The following is a 15,332-nucleotide window of genomic DNA, read 5'->3' as shown; positions in this document are numbered from 1 at the left end:
TGCTGGTTTTCTACCCGGAAGTATTTGTAAACAACGGTGATACAGTGATGTGAAAAATGTGATATATATATATATATCACATTTTTCACATCACTGTATCACCGTTTAGACTAATCCGATGTTTGTAAAGTCTATAAACACAATGATTGAACAAACATTACTATTTCTTAGCCGTTAGCGGTGTCTGTAATAGGTAATAACTCATTAAACGGTCCGTGAAAAAATATTTTTTCCAGCGGATATCTTAGTTACAACATGATTGAGCTAGCAAAGCAGTTTTGTGTTGCTATGTGTGGTATTTATTCAGTTTTGGGAAATCACGATGTCTAGAAAGCATCAGTGGCTGCAGCTGACAGGGACAGCTAACAGCAGCAGCAAAGCTAACATCAGGACGTCATCTGTTAAAAGCCTCCCGTTGTCGGATACGACATGAAACTACTCCAATTAGCTCAATCATGTTGTAACTAAGACATCCACTGGAAAAAAATATTTTCTTCATGGATGAGCACACGTTTGATAAAACGGAGTTTAATCTCTTGGCATCCATTTTCAAGCTCTCTGTGTGTTTGTTTCCTTGCGGACGAGAAAAGTGTCCCCAGACTATCAGAAGGCGGAGATCTCTGATTGTCTGGTGGCAAGACTACCCATCTTGAAACTGTGTTGATTGTAGCATACATTTTTTTTCTGTCAATTGGGTTGCAGGTGTCTGGAAATCTCACCTAAATCATCCTCAAAGGATTGACTTGACTTAATTGTCACCACATGCACTCAGTATGGACTGCATACTGCATGATAACTACTGGTGCTCTCTAAAGACCCCACCCCTTAGAGAAAGACTGGGATGGTTTATGACATCACAGTACATCAGTGGAACAGCAAGGACCCTGGACAAGAGACTAAATAAACACCAGACCAGAACCATTCATGGGATCCACTGAAAGGTCATGGAACAGTAGTCAGTGAAGAACCAGAAAAACAGAGACTATCCTCTCCCCCAAAAACAACACCTTGGCTACTTGTACAAGCAGCTTATTGCAACCCATATTTTATGTTTCGTGTAGGCAGCGACCTCTAGTGGCCATAGTTTTTATGACAGGAGCAAAGGAGGAAGTCAGGTGACATAGTATAAAGAGCGACAAAGTCCACATAAGGAGGCGGTCAGAGTAGCAGACTGGTCAAAAAATACAGAACTTTCACCCAGAAAACCAGGGTTTGTGTCCCATGTGAAACTCAAAAGCCGTGTGTGTTGAGTTATTTTATTTTACACTCTTAAAGTCACATTGTTACGTAACATCTAGTCATCACATTATGTTGTACATAACATTGTGTTAAGTAGAGTGACAGGATTCTTTTCCTAAACCTGACAACAATGGTGGGGGCGCATCTTCAGGAAACATTCCTTTTCGACGTATTAGACAAGAGGGTAGGAACAAACACCATATGTGGTGGTATGGGTTAAAGGACTTCTTGGGAAAAGATCAGGGACATTCACGTCCATGACAGGGGCGGATATGGAGTTATGATTATTTTGTAAAATCACAATATTCATTTTCTAACATGGTAGCCCCATCCTAGTCATTTTCTGCCATGTTTGAGATTTTTTACCCAAGCAGCTGGGACCCACTAAACAAGCTTTATGTCAAATGGCCAAAACCAGAGGGTGAAATACTGGAAATAAGGACAAAAGTACAAAAAAAAGTCAAAGCAGATTGCCTAAAGTACAAATTAAAATACCTAACAAACCCTACCAGTTTGCAGGTTTGCAATGCTTATTTAACGTTTTCTGACTTTCATGTCTTGTTTTTCTTATAGTTTTGACTGCTGATTCAGGTTTTTCAGGTTATTTGTCATTTTAGATTTTTTTGGCACTTAAGTGACCCCATACAGACCACAGTGTTTTTTCTTTCTAATGCACAGTGTGGTAAGGTTTGTTTCTGTGGGTTTAATTTATTGGGAGAATATTGCAGAGTTGGTTCAGCCGTACACCCACTGATTTTCCCATATTAATCACTCACATTTCCTTTGTGTTGTTACTATTGATTTGTGGTCCTTGTGAAAGTGACATCTAATGTTTTCAAAATAAACTGTACCCAATCATACAGGAGCAAGCTTCTTTTTAGCTCTAATTACAGAGTTTCTCAAGCTTTGATCAAGCTACTGTAGCCCATGATTCAAAGACAATAATGCTGAAACCATACCCTAACAGTATATGCAAATGTTATGATAATATCCCTTTCCCTCAAACAGTTTGCTGTGACCCCAAAGCCTCAAAAGAAAATATATGCTTTCTGGCTACCATACCATAACTAAAGGATGATGGGATATAAATACAGTTTTAATGTTTTTTACTGTAAATAGTTGTACACCATCGCGATGCCCTGGTGACTCAGTGAGCTGATGTAAATAACACCAGTGAAGTGTAATAACTGCTGAAATGTTTATCCTCTGGGCTCCTTGCACTTCATCTCAATGTATTTGAATATGTAACCTGGAGATCTGAGTGAAGAAACAGGACCGCCACTGAGAGGAAGACCGAAGGGTTGTATGACTTCATCATTACATCACATGTGACAGCTATTGGGAACACTACTGTGTCCAAAATCATTATTTTACTGCACTATATTCACTGTTTTATTTGAGTGTCTGAATTTTGAGAGTTCTAATGCCCTTAGAAATTCCCACAGTGGAATCAAAGTGTCATTTGTTGATAGGAAAGAACTTCTGGTCCAAAGACAAAATAGTAAAAGATGCACAATAGACGACAAGTTGATCTTCAATTGACGGTTTAATAGCAGCGCTGCGGAGAAGGTACAAGCTCTCTCTCAGTCTGTCACATACATATAGATACTTATATAGTTGACCAAAACCCACATCTGGAACCATTATACATTCCTCTAACCTGGGTGATGTTTTTCTCTGGGCCCCCTATGTAACTGCCAGGGGCCCCCTATGTAACTAATCTTTATGGTCTCATATGGGCCACCTATGTAACTGATCTGTGGCTTCCCTATAGAAAACACATCATCCATTAGCATCGAGACTTTGGGTCTCTGCCCACACCAGATCCAGATGTGCTGGACATCAATCAATAAAATGAATACAAACATGACGTATACCTATACCTAGATCATTTCATCCTAACATTTGTACTTACACCTTTTTTAACAATCCCACAATGCAATAAGAAAATAACAGCTGTGACTCTTGACCGACCAGTTTGCACACTTTACTGCATACGACAGAGTAAACTAATGAGCGTCACTTATATAGACAGTAGTGAATGAGTGTAAAGTTTTTAGGGTAATCTGAAATTTCCATGAAATTTTCTGAGAGGGATGATGATTATTGATATAGTTTAAACCTTTCTGATCTGCTGTGGGGATTTTTATGCGTCCGCACTCATGACCGCCATGACTGGTATTATGTTTTCGGGTTGTTCATCCATCTGTCTGACTTTCTGACTGTCTATCCTATTCTTGTGAACACATTATTCCAAGAACAAATTCAGCACAGACATCCACTTGAGCGATGACTGACTGATTTTGGTGGTTATAGGTCGAAGGTCAGGATCACTATGACCTCTTCTGTCTCATTCCTGTGAGCATGTTATCTCAAGAATGCCTTTAGGGAATCTCTTCAAATTCAGCATAAACCTCTGGTTGAACTCAGTTTTGGACTGATTAGATTTTGGTAATCAAAGCTCAAGGTCACTTTGACCTTGTGTCCATCTCATTGTGGGAACACTATATCTTAGGAACACTTTATAGGAATTTCTTCAAATTCAGCACAAATGTCCACTTGGACTCAAGAATGAACTGCTATGACTTTGGTAGGCAAAAGTCAAGGTCACTGTGACCTCAAAAAACATGTTCTTGGACATTTCACAATTATCCAAGCACCTGACAAAATTATAGCTGGAGTCTAGCCAACCTGGCCGCCACCTCTGCACTGGACCTGTCCGATTGCATACCTGAATTTGCCATGCCATTGCACTGGGCATACCCAGATTGTTGGAGCTGCCATCTTTCTTTTTAACAAAATTATGACACAAATGTCTTATATAATAAAATGATGAACTGATGACATTACACATCCAAAAGGTCAAAGGTCAACTTCACTGTCACATCAAAATGTTCTAAAGAAACACTCTTCTGACCGTTACTCAAGCCATATCTACGGAACAGAACAGGAGATGTTTGGTCAGATACCAAATTTATGACACTATAGCCTCTAGTTTCAGATTTTGGAAGTTTGGCACACCGTGCGCGCTAGCGCAGCAACTCCTCTTTCCCACCTCCGTCCCTCCTACCTGCGCATTTGGAAAGAGGGAGGAGAGAAGGTGTGGAGTGGGTTTTATACACATCACACCAATCAAATGAGCCCCTCTCCTCGCCCTTAAATGCGCCGCGCAAAGGCACAATGAGAGTTTGCTCAATTTGCCATGGCAGAAGAGAGCAGCAGCGTCAGACGGCCAAACTTCTCCCAGGAGGAAACTGATGTTTTGGTCCGGGAGGTCCAAGCTCACAGTGTCCGAATATACGGAACTGCGAGCAGACCTCCACGGGCTGATGATGCAAAGGTAGCCTGGGAGGAGGTCACCACAATTGTAAATCAATGTTGCGTTTCTCTCGTGCGTGCGCGCGCGCTCTCTTTCTCTCTCACAGTCTCACTCTGTTTCTTTTCTTTTGACTTTTCTAAGATGACAGATGCTGAATATATACTCCCTATCTGATGCTGTGGCTGTTTGTGGTTGGCTGAGAGGGATGTGAACTCATTAGTTTGCAGCTGTGTTAATCAAATCAGGTTGGGTTTCCATTACGCGTGCCAAACGTGCCAAACGTGCCAAACGGTGCCAATCCCCTTTGATCTGACATCAGATGTGACGGGACAGTCGATATAGAGATACATTTATGTGCTGATTGCAGATAGTTGCATTGAATAGTGTTTTTTTGGGTATTTATTGCATTGTTAATGTGCCTGATATTCTGGAAACCTGCCTGTGAGGTTTTGGTGACGTGTTCACACTGTCTGCTGGTCAGCCAAACTTCCGCTACACCGGCTACGCTCCCCCTGCGCTGACAGTAGACCTGGTTTTAGCTGGCGAGCTTTTAGCACACCTTCGGCAAAGCCTTTTGGCACGAAACTGTCACTGCGCCAAGCTGGATCTGTCGACACCCCCCCCTGCTGCACCACCACACCCATCTCAGCACACCTCGGTCTGCCAAACTACCAAACTGAGCGCGCCTCGGGTTGCGCTGCTCGAAACTAGCTCTGCGCAGGGTTCGCCACCCTGCGCCACCCTGCACCACACTGGGAAACTAGAGGCCTAAATCTTTAAACTGTGCTGATTGTATAGATCTTCTGTGTTGCCAGGTTGAAGATATGTGTGACGCATCCATGATTTAGATTATGTTACTTTGCAGCAAAGTAAACTGTAACTGCAACATGACTGGTTTGCAGAGGCATAATACTGATAGGTGCTAATTCTAGTTTCAAATTACACTACTATTATATACTTAATTTTCACACTAAAGAGTCTATATATATAATAAGATACAAAATGTGAAATACACAACAAAATTAGATATAAATGAGAATGAGAAAGAATCAGCCCAAAACAAACAAAAATTACTCAATTACATATTCCTGACTGTTAAAAAGTTACAGGAAACACAAAGCATGATAAACAATGCCATTATGATGGGGTTTGTCATTTCTGAATTGTACTTGTATCATGAATACAGAACTCGTGTTTATCTTAAGATAAGAGATAACTGTTATTCAAGATAACTGATACGGCATAATTGACAAACAGGGTCTAGGAAGAAAGTTTACCAGAAGTGCTGGAATCTATCCTCTTGGGACCATAAATATATATGCAAATTTTATAACAGTCTGGTTTGTAGCTCAGGACTAAAGTGACGAACAGACTGACTTCATCACTACAGCCCCACTGGACAAAAAAACACACACACACAAAAATACACACAAATATCTATTTTGTCTTTAGTGTGAAAGGTTGCAATCAGCACTCACTCTCGGGACCAATGACTCTGCAGTAGTCATTGGAGTTTATTGATTCCATCTTCAATCGGCTCTTATGGGCAGTGATGGAAATATGACACCTGGGTGGACACGCTAATCTTTGCCCCTCTTCTGGTGTGATGCAGTAAGGTGCCACTGCTAAGCAGCATTGGAACACCATAACAAATTAGTCTGCGCCAGATTAAGAGAGATACTGAATGTGTAAAAGAAGTAACCATAACACTTTCACTGGCCTCCATGCTGGTTTCTACTGTTAATTTACCTGTTTTCTGGCACTTTCATGACGTCAAATGTGAGACACTAGTTAAAAAAACAGGAAGGCATACCCATCTCCTGCAGAGTTGTGTACATGATTCTGATCTACTGACAATGGGAAAGGAATCTGTCACCTATTTTTTGTGTGTTTTCCCATGTTTTAAATAATGTGGAAACATGCGCTAATTTGGGTGGTATACCATTAAACTTTGCTACCACTGGGCTAAAATATTGCACTGTCGAGATGAAATCCTAATGTAAGGTTACTGCATACAAAGGTGTCCAGATATCCTTAACACACATGCGCACACACACACACACACACACACACACACACACACACAGCTAAACACACACACAGTCAGCAGGCCACGAGGCATCCAAATCCTAAAGGTGCTTAGATCCACAGCATTGCTGAGCGGAGTCCTGCTGAATGGCGAGTGTTGCTGGCCCAGCACAGCTTCCACTGTGTATCAGCACATTTACCCTCCTGTCTGCACTTATCCCCCTGCCTTTGATCTGCACCAGCATCACCTTATCCCTGCTGCTGGCTAGCCTTTCAATGGGTGTCATTTGTCCATTCACACTGAATCTCTAACGCCACGAGCCTGGCACACATAGGCTATGGAGAAAAATTAAGACTGACTCAAACTATATGGGATGATATCATTTCATAACTTAAGTCTGCTACACTTTTACCTAAAACTATGTTCTGTATCTGTCAACAGGCCGTAAAATCTAAATTAAAGTGATACTTCTTTTCTTTTACACAAAAATACACACTCATATACATTCACACACGCAAACCTTGTCATGTAAATACAACATTACTTCAGCTGTCAGTATGACTCAAATCATCTAACAACACACACACACACACACACACACACACACACACACACAGAGTCTTCTGTCCTTTAGGGGAGTCTTGATTTCTGAGGTGGAGTAGTTTTCGAAGGGCCCTACTGTAGCCAGAGGCAGGAGCTGTCCACACTCATCTCAGTATTCATCACAGGCTCCCCCCTCCTCCACCTCCACCTCTACATCTACCCCACCACCTCTACCCCATTCCACCCCTCTGCATGCAGGGCAGCAGCTGACAACACATGTCAGGGGACCTTACACCTCAAATGTGACACACAAGTTAAACAGAAAAATAACTGAGGTGTGGGCAGACTTGTAGGTTCAGTTGAGATCTTGATTCTGGCATTTATGGGATAAAGAAAGACAAATTAAATGATTTTAGGACTGAATGAAAAACCTCAATACAGAAATACAGCTGGGAGAAAAAAAAGCTTTTCTTCTAACTAACTTATCCATACCTGACAGTTCCTGAACCAAATTTCATCTGACCTGGAGAGAATAAATAAGTTGAACATGATTTGCCAGTGTACCGTCTATAGTTCATCTAAAGCCAGTGTAGCAAATATGTTTACTTGCTTACTTCCTGATATCTCAGTTTTGTAGCACAAAGCTAGAGTCAAAACATAGATGGCTCAGCTTTGCTCAGGGGGAAATGGCAGAATTTAAAAAAAAAAAAAAAAAAAAACCCTCCACCTGCAGCTTGCCCCTCTTTTCCCTTAGCCCCTCCCACTAGATGACCACAGGCATATGCACAAGCTTCGTACAGTAACTCAGTGCTTCCCAAACACTGACTTATATATAATTTTTTTTATTGTGAAGCTGTGTGCAACCCATTCACTTAGCCCCTCCTTGCCTCTTTCTCTCTTTGTTTATCACACCACAATTCAGACTAGAATTATCTGCTAGCCGTCCAAAGGTCCCTCTGCCTCTCTCCCTGCTGCTGTGGACTGCTTCCCCAGAAGGAGAGCAGCCAGCAGCTCCGGAGAGCGATCCTTGGCCGGTGGCTGTGGATTTGCTGTGAATTACAAATTCCGCAGCACCAGGTCTCACAGCATGCAGGTGGCCAGCAGCAGCATTGGGTCTCACCTGTGTAACAGCAGCAACAGAAAGTTTGCTGATCTCGTGGTGGCACTGACTGGATTCGAGATGCTGCCACTGCTGATTTGGGCTCCGTCTCTAGAGCTGCACTCCACCCTCCTCCCAGTGAGGGGATCTGTAGTGGTGTGGAATGAAGTGGAGGACACACTGGGATTATAAGCTCTCGCTAATGTTAGCTAAACGTTAACTTGAAGCTGCAGCTGTGAGCCTTTGGTTCTGGTTAGTGGAGGGCTAAACTATTAGCAACATTATCTCTCCATTTCTGAAGCGCTTTGACAATATTGACACGTTTTATTTTGTTCATTGTCAGACTCTCTTTTAGACTGTTTATCTTCCTTTTTTGGGGGTTGCTTTGCAGTGTGGGCAGTTGTTGCCATTGCTTTAATAACAACTTTCTCTGCAAGATTCTCCACTGTTGTATCAGGTTTTCACTGAAGGGACTTGCACGCACATCTACATTTGTAGTACAACCAGTAGGAACGCCCTCTCTCTGAAATGACCTGTGATTGGCAAAAGTCTTTCGTCAAAGGCTAGATTTTCTAAAGCCTAATAGGAGCCAAGAGGAGGAGCAAAAGTCCAGTTTTCTTTCAGTACACTTGAACAACATGCTTTTTATTTTGGTTTATTTAAAGGATTTTTCCTTTAAATGTTGTAATGTGTTCCTTTGCCTGATGTAAACCACTTTGAATGTCCTCTGCGTTTGAAAACTACTACAAATAAATTTGCTTCACCTTTAAATTCATTATTAAGTTTCATTGCTTTGTGTTGATGTTGTTACATTCTGGTGTGGTCCCTTAGCTTTTAAATACATATTGTCACATCACATGAGTATGATGCAATGAAGCAAAATCTTAAATACCAATAACTTCAGAGTCTACCTAGAGGACTTTTCCTCCACAACTGTCTTGCAATTTTCATCCGGTCTGGGGAGTCACTGTAGTGGGAGAAAATGTCAAGAATTCAGACGGCCTGATGTCACACAAATCAGTGCAATGTATCATTAGAGGCAGCAGCTTTTTGTTGTTAATTCACATCAATAGATCACATACTCATTAATTACCTGGCTTTTGCTTTTGAACTCAACAAAGTCATTAGCACTAATAGCTTGTCCTTATCATATATTGTATCTCTGACACAGTCAGCTTCTAAAATGCCACCTAGCAGTCTTCTGATGAGCTGTATGCCCAGTAGTACTACACCACTCAGATCTTAAATATAAATACAGCAGCAGCACCGGCCCGAGGGATGGCAAGGCTGTTCACAATGTTTTTTATCATGTGTGATTAATCTACCTCTCTCCTTCCTCTATCACCTCTGGATTGTCTGCAGCCTCAGTCAGCAAGAAAGGACTCAGCCCCGCACCCATAAACGAATACACCATTATCTCACAGTGGAATCTGATGGGAACAAAAGGAAATAAATATTTATAGCATATGAGCATTCTTTTTTTTTTTAATTTTGGACTGCAGGTAACTGAATGTTACATCTTGCTGCATTGGATTTCTAGGACAAAATAAAAATTTGTATTATGCAAAACATAAACATGATTAAGGTAAAGGATAAGGCAGGCATTTTTTCTTCAACAAATCTCATGTGCAAACCCAACACTGAATACATCTACTAACAAGTATTGTGCATTTATTAAAGCCTGATATATCTTCCTCCTTTGTGATATAGAGCAGTGATTTCCAATCCTCAGAGGTAAACAGATGGGAAAAAAGTCATCAGTACATTCATTCATTCAGTCATTCTTCAAAACTGCTTATCCTGGAGACTATCCCAGATATCCCAGAAGAGGCAGGGTACACCCTGGACAGTTGCCAGACTATCACAGACTGATTGAATGTGTCGTTGAATTAGTTAGCTAAGAGTAATGGCTAAATGGTTGAAATAACATCTGCCGTACATAGTACAAATGAAAACTCCACCAAACTAACCTAAATATTGACAGTTTATTGTATGAAAAAGTGTAACAACATTGCCAACCACATCGACAATTGTCTGATGAAGTAAAGCCTCTGGGGGCAATGGCAAATATTTCCAGTGATCCAGTGTAATGATATCCAGGCCAAGACTTACTCTTCCATGTATTGTTAATTTTGGCTAATCTCTGAATGCAGATGCATTTTAAAAAAAGCTAGTATGACGCTAAATTGTTTTCAGATGATAGCCAAGGGGTTCCAAGACTGCATTTCGGCCAATGTGTTCAACCCCTTCACACAGACTTTTTTACCTGCTGCTCAAATGTGATTGGTAAATACCACTCAGAATGCAAACAGAAACCAGAGTGCTTCTGATACCAAAATTTTGTCTCATTACTTACAGATTCTGCATACAAATGCAAATATCTGTTTATAGAGATTATAATATGTTAAAAATTGTATAAAAAAATAGTGTGAATAAATTCAAATGAACACATGCAACCTGCTGGGTGGTGTTGATGAAGGGGTACTTCTGATCATCTGATAGCGGTGTATGGGTTTTTAAGAAAAGGTTGGGGTTCACCGCCATAGAGCTCCACTGTTGTCCAAAAACTATTAAAACACATCAGTGACCCTAAGTATTGCACTGCGTCACATGTTCCTTTTTTACCATGAGGACACACACACACTGTTATTTATGTTCACTCAATCTCTCTCTCACACACACACACACACACACAAACATTGTCCTGCTGATCCAAATGTTTACTAAAGCACCTAATGTGAATGAATCTGCTGCAGAAAATAGTTCCCAACAAATGCACTATACATTTCTGTTTGAGTAATGTGTGGGATTGGAAAGGAGACGCAATTCTGTGCAGTCTATTAACACAAGTGCTGATATGCGGGTGAGTGCAAGCTTTGATGAAAAGATAGATGAAGGTAATATTTCTTGAAAATGGTTTCTCTCATATCATCTTCTTCATGCTATTCAGGCATGAACAATTAACTGATACAGTTACTAAGCAACATTAGTAATATTTAGGCCTCAATAGTTAATTGGATTTTTTTTCTTTGATTGACAGGCATCTCCACCTATCACAGTCCTTTGAGGTTTTTGCTGTTTCCTCCATTCACATTAGTTCCATCTAGTTGTCAACTCACTTTTATCCAAATTCAGATTTTTATGCTTCCAATAACTGACAATGATGATGAGTTGTAAAGCCAAATTTCAGCATTCAGAAAAACCAGGTGATGTCACAGTCACTACACAATATATTACGTAGTATATTATTTTAACACAGACATAGTGATATACTATTATCATATTCATTCAATACAAACTACCATAGTAGTAACTCCAGTGTAAACCCATCTGCAGCAATACTTGGCACTGAGAGCAATTCATTCAAATAAACACAAGAAGTTTGTGCTCTAGAAAAGGATCAGCACTCAGTGAATAACCTCCTAAGCCCTATGATAAGCTATTATGGCAAGGCTTAACTATACAGACCAGTGAGCAGTGATAACTAACATGTCTTTGGGGTCATCAGGTGGGAACCTCCTTTCACCAGTGTTTTGTCTAGTTGGTCCCACAACACCTCCAGGAGGCTAGACAGTGATCTCTGGCGTCCCAGAGCCACTCCCCTAATGCCAGGTCTCACTGCTCCCCACAACAACCCAATAACCTCCTTTCACCAATGTTTTGTCTAGTTGGTCCCACGACACCTCCAGGAGGCTAGACAGTGATCTCTGGCATCCCAGAGACACTCCCCTAATGCCAGGTCTCACTGCTCCCCACACCAACCCAATAACTTCCTTCACCTACTTACACATGGCTTTCTCAGCCCAAACAGCACTGCCACCTTCAACCAAACCCAGGCTCCGTACATGCGAGCTCCAGGTAGAGACCGTGCCGATACTACCTTTCCTAGCACATTCACCATACTCTATCTCACACGCTACATAGCATAACTCCAATATAAGCTAAATTTAAAGGAGATAGATAAACTCAAGTATAAAGTACAAAGTAGCATAGAGGGGGGCAATTCCATGTAGGATTGGAGAGCTGGTCAAACTTTTACCCAGGAGATAACAGTTTATATCTTGAAACCAAAAGTCAATGTTGGTTTAACATAAAGTTAGGTAATTTACGTACAACCATTGCACATGTCACATCATTATTATGTAACAAACATAGCCAAAACATGATTTTTTTCCTAAACCTACCCAGGTAACTTTGTTGCCTAAACCTAACAGCAACCATTTCACACCATAAACCACGTTACAATGGGTTTCAGCTGTTCGTCACAAAAAGGGGCCCTTTGCGTCGCTGTGAGACGATAGGTGTTGGTATTTGATGACCTAGGAATGAGAACAGGTCGGTGCAATCAGATGTTTTTAACAACTAACATACCTATTTGTGTGTTCCTTCTATAGACTTCTACCTATAGATTTAGCACTTACAGACTTTGATCAGTGTGATAGCCTTCAAAGTAATGTGGGCATCTGAAAAAAATGCTCCTTAACACCCCTGCAGCTAGTGGCCCACCAGGTGACCTCCTAGCTCACCTGTAGCGGCACATGACCTTTGGAGTTGCAAAGCCAAACTCCAGGCTTTGCAACAGAAAACTAAGGTGCTGTCACAAACACCACATCCATGAGAACATCAATTAGACACAATTATGTTTCTTCTTGGAGTGGCAGTTTAAATTTCCTTCTTTTAAACCCTCCTGGTGAAAATGCAATTCTACAAGCTATCATAGTTCTCTTTTTCTCCTCTTTTGTATGAGGATGAACACTAATGAGAGTTCTGCCGCAGGGACGGTTTGATCACTTCCTGATTGATATTCATCTCATCAACTCATCCAATCTGCTGACAGTAAAACCAAGTGATAAAGTGTAATGAAATGAAGCTATGATGTGCATTGCCAACACTTTGTGTTTATCCCACAGTACTATGCCTCACTAGACAAAGGCCATTACGGTGATAAACACCTGATTACTTGTTGATTACACTTGTGACTTTCATGCTATGTCAAACATGTCTGTTGTGTATTTTGTGAGATGGAATCTGGTCATTAAAACTTATTAATATACAGTAATAAACATAATATCTCAACAGACAGCCTGCAGTACTTTCAATCAAAACATCTGCCTCTCTTTGTCTGACAAAAGAATAAGTAATACTGTGTGTGTTTTTGCTCTTGGCCAGCATGTTAAACACCTGTCTGTGCTGTAAATACAACTCTATCTGATGAAGGGCAAATTAGACAAACAGTAGATATTCAGTGATGAACAAAACAATCTCCTTTTGAAATGAGTCACAATGAAACCAGCCCAACTTTTAGCCTAACATACAGTCTAGACAAGTGGAGACTGAACTGGATAATGTCTGGAATGATTTTACTGGACTGACAATCATGTAAAAGAAAATGTAGTATTGGTTGTATATACAACATGTGCATATTGGACATTTGTTGGTTTAACAGGTTGTAGCTACTGTTGAGGAAACTGGGTCATGTGCTTGGTATTTTTCTGGGAATCATGACAACCTGAGGAGAGTTCATATTCTGCAATAAAAAACTTACAGTGGGTCAGTTCAGTGTCTCTGGGAATTATGTCCAGATATTACACTGCTTTTTTGAATACTCAATTCTGATTGCTCATTTACGTCATCTCAGCCTAGTCACTTGAAGGAAATGTTGGCAGTGTACGTTTCTGCAAACCATGGATACATTACATATGTATATTTCATACATATATCAACATCTCTAAAGGGAACTAGTATATGATTTGACTTTGTCTCTGGGAAGTGGCAGGGTTGGTGGAAGGTATGACTGCTAGGTAAGACACCTGCCAAACTGTTTGGCATTGTTGTGTTTTCAGTGGCTTTTTAATCACTAAACATAGTAACTAGGGACTCGTAACTAGTAATGTCACTAGTAACTAGTAATGGGTTGCTTTTTAAGCAACCCATTACTATGTTTCCACAGGAGAACAGAAAACCGTTGTTTTTCACCGATACATTTCTGCATTTCCTGCTGGGATTGTGCCACCAAAACTTGGTATTTTAAGCCAAAACATGATCATTCTCTAACCATAATGAAGTTGATTTTGTGCCTAAAAATAACTGCACCTTAACCAGAGCATTGTTGAAAAGTAACATATCTGTAGTTTGCAGAAATGTACAATGCCATCATTTATTCTGCTGACTGGGTTGGGCATTCTACGGTCTGCCATTTCTGAGTAACAGACTATGGACACAGTTCCGATCATAGCTGCATAGCTAAAGCAGTAAAATAATTTTTAAATCAATAAAATAATTTTTAAGTCATTATGTGGCTGCTGGTCACACCCATGTTTTGGCATTCCTTACAGACCACAACTACATTATCAAACTATGTGAAGACTATGCTAACTGATGGTGAAGAGATACACACAGACAGCTGTGTGGATTTGAGCTCCACAACATACATGCACAAAATTCTGTTTGGAAAAAATACCCCTCAACTGTAATTTTAATTTTGTTTGTGTAAAACTGGTTTTCCGACTGCCGCTACCTGAAGAGTGGACGAATCGTGTTGAGGGATGTTTACTACTGTACTGACACATGCCATCAATGTCATCATGATGATATTTATGTTGCAAGAGAAAACTTGTGTGTTACAATTGTAACAGTGCATTTAAGGTGACTCTTCCCTACATGTCTGTAACAGTTACCCAGCAGATTCTGATTTCAGTTCCCCACATATCGCCCTTTGTCAGTGGACTTTCATGTCTACATATTTCACAGGTATCCTCCTGCTGTTGATGTCACAGGATAAGTGAAATCAACGCTTGGATGTCAACAAAAGCACATGGTAAGGTCTAGGGCAACAAAAGAATGTGGTTAGATTTAGACAAAAAAACATCATGGTTTGGCTCTACATTCATACAGGAAGCAGTCCTCTATAGGGACTCTGTTATATCATGTTGTCACTGGTAGCATTTCGAATGGATGCCATCTAAAGGCGTATCAAAATGGCCGCAACAGGTGCCATCCAGCCGACCGGTGGCATGTCATAGCACTGTAAAAGGTTCTGTCCGTATGCATTACAAGCTGACGCTACCTGGTGTGGCATCATAGCGCCACAAAAGGCGGTTTGA

This window comes from Epinephelus lanceolatus, chromosome 15, assembly GCF_041903045.1.
Source record: "Epinephelus lanceolatus isolate andai-2023 chromosome 15, ASM4190304v1, whole genome shotgun sequence".
In the NCBI taxonomy this organism is placed as follows: Eukaryota; Metazoa; Chordata; class Actinopteri; order Perciformes; family Serranidae; genus Epinephelus; species Epinephelus lanceolatus.
The sequence above is the reverse complement of the archived record's forward strand: the minus strand, read 5'-3'. Positions refer to the sequence as shown.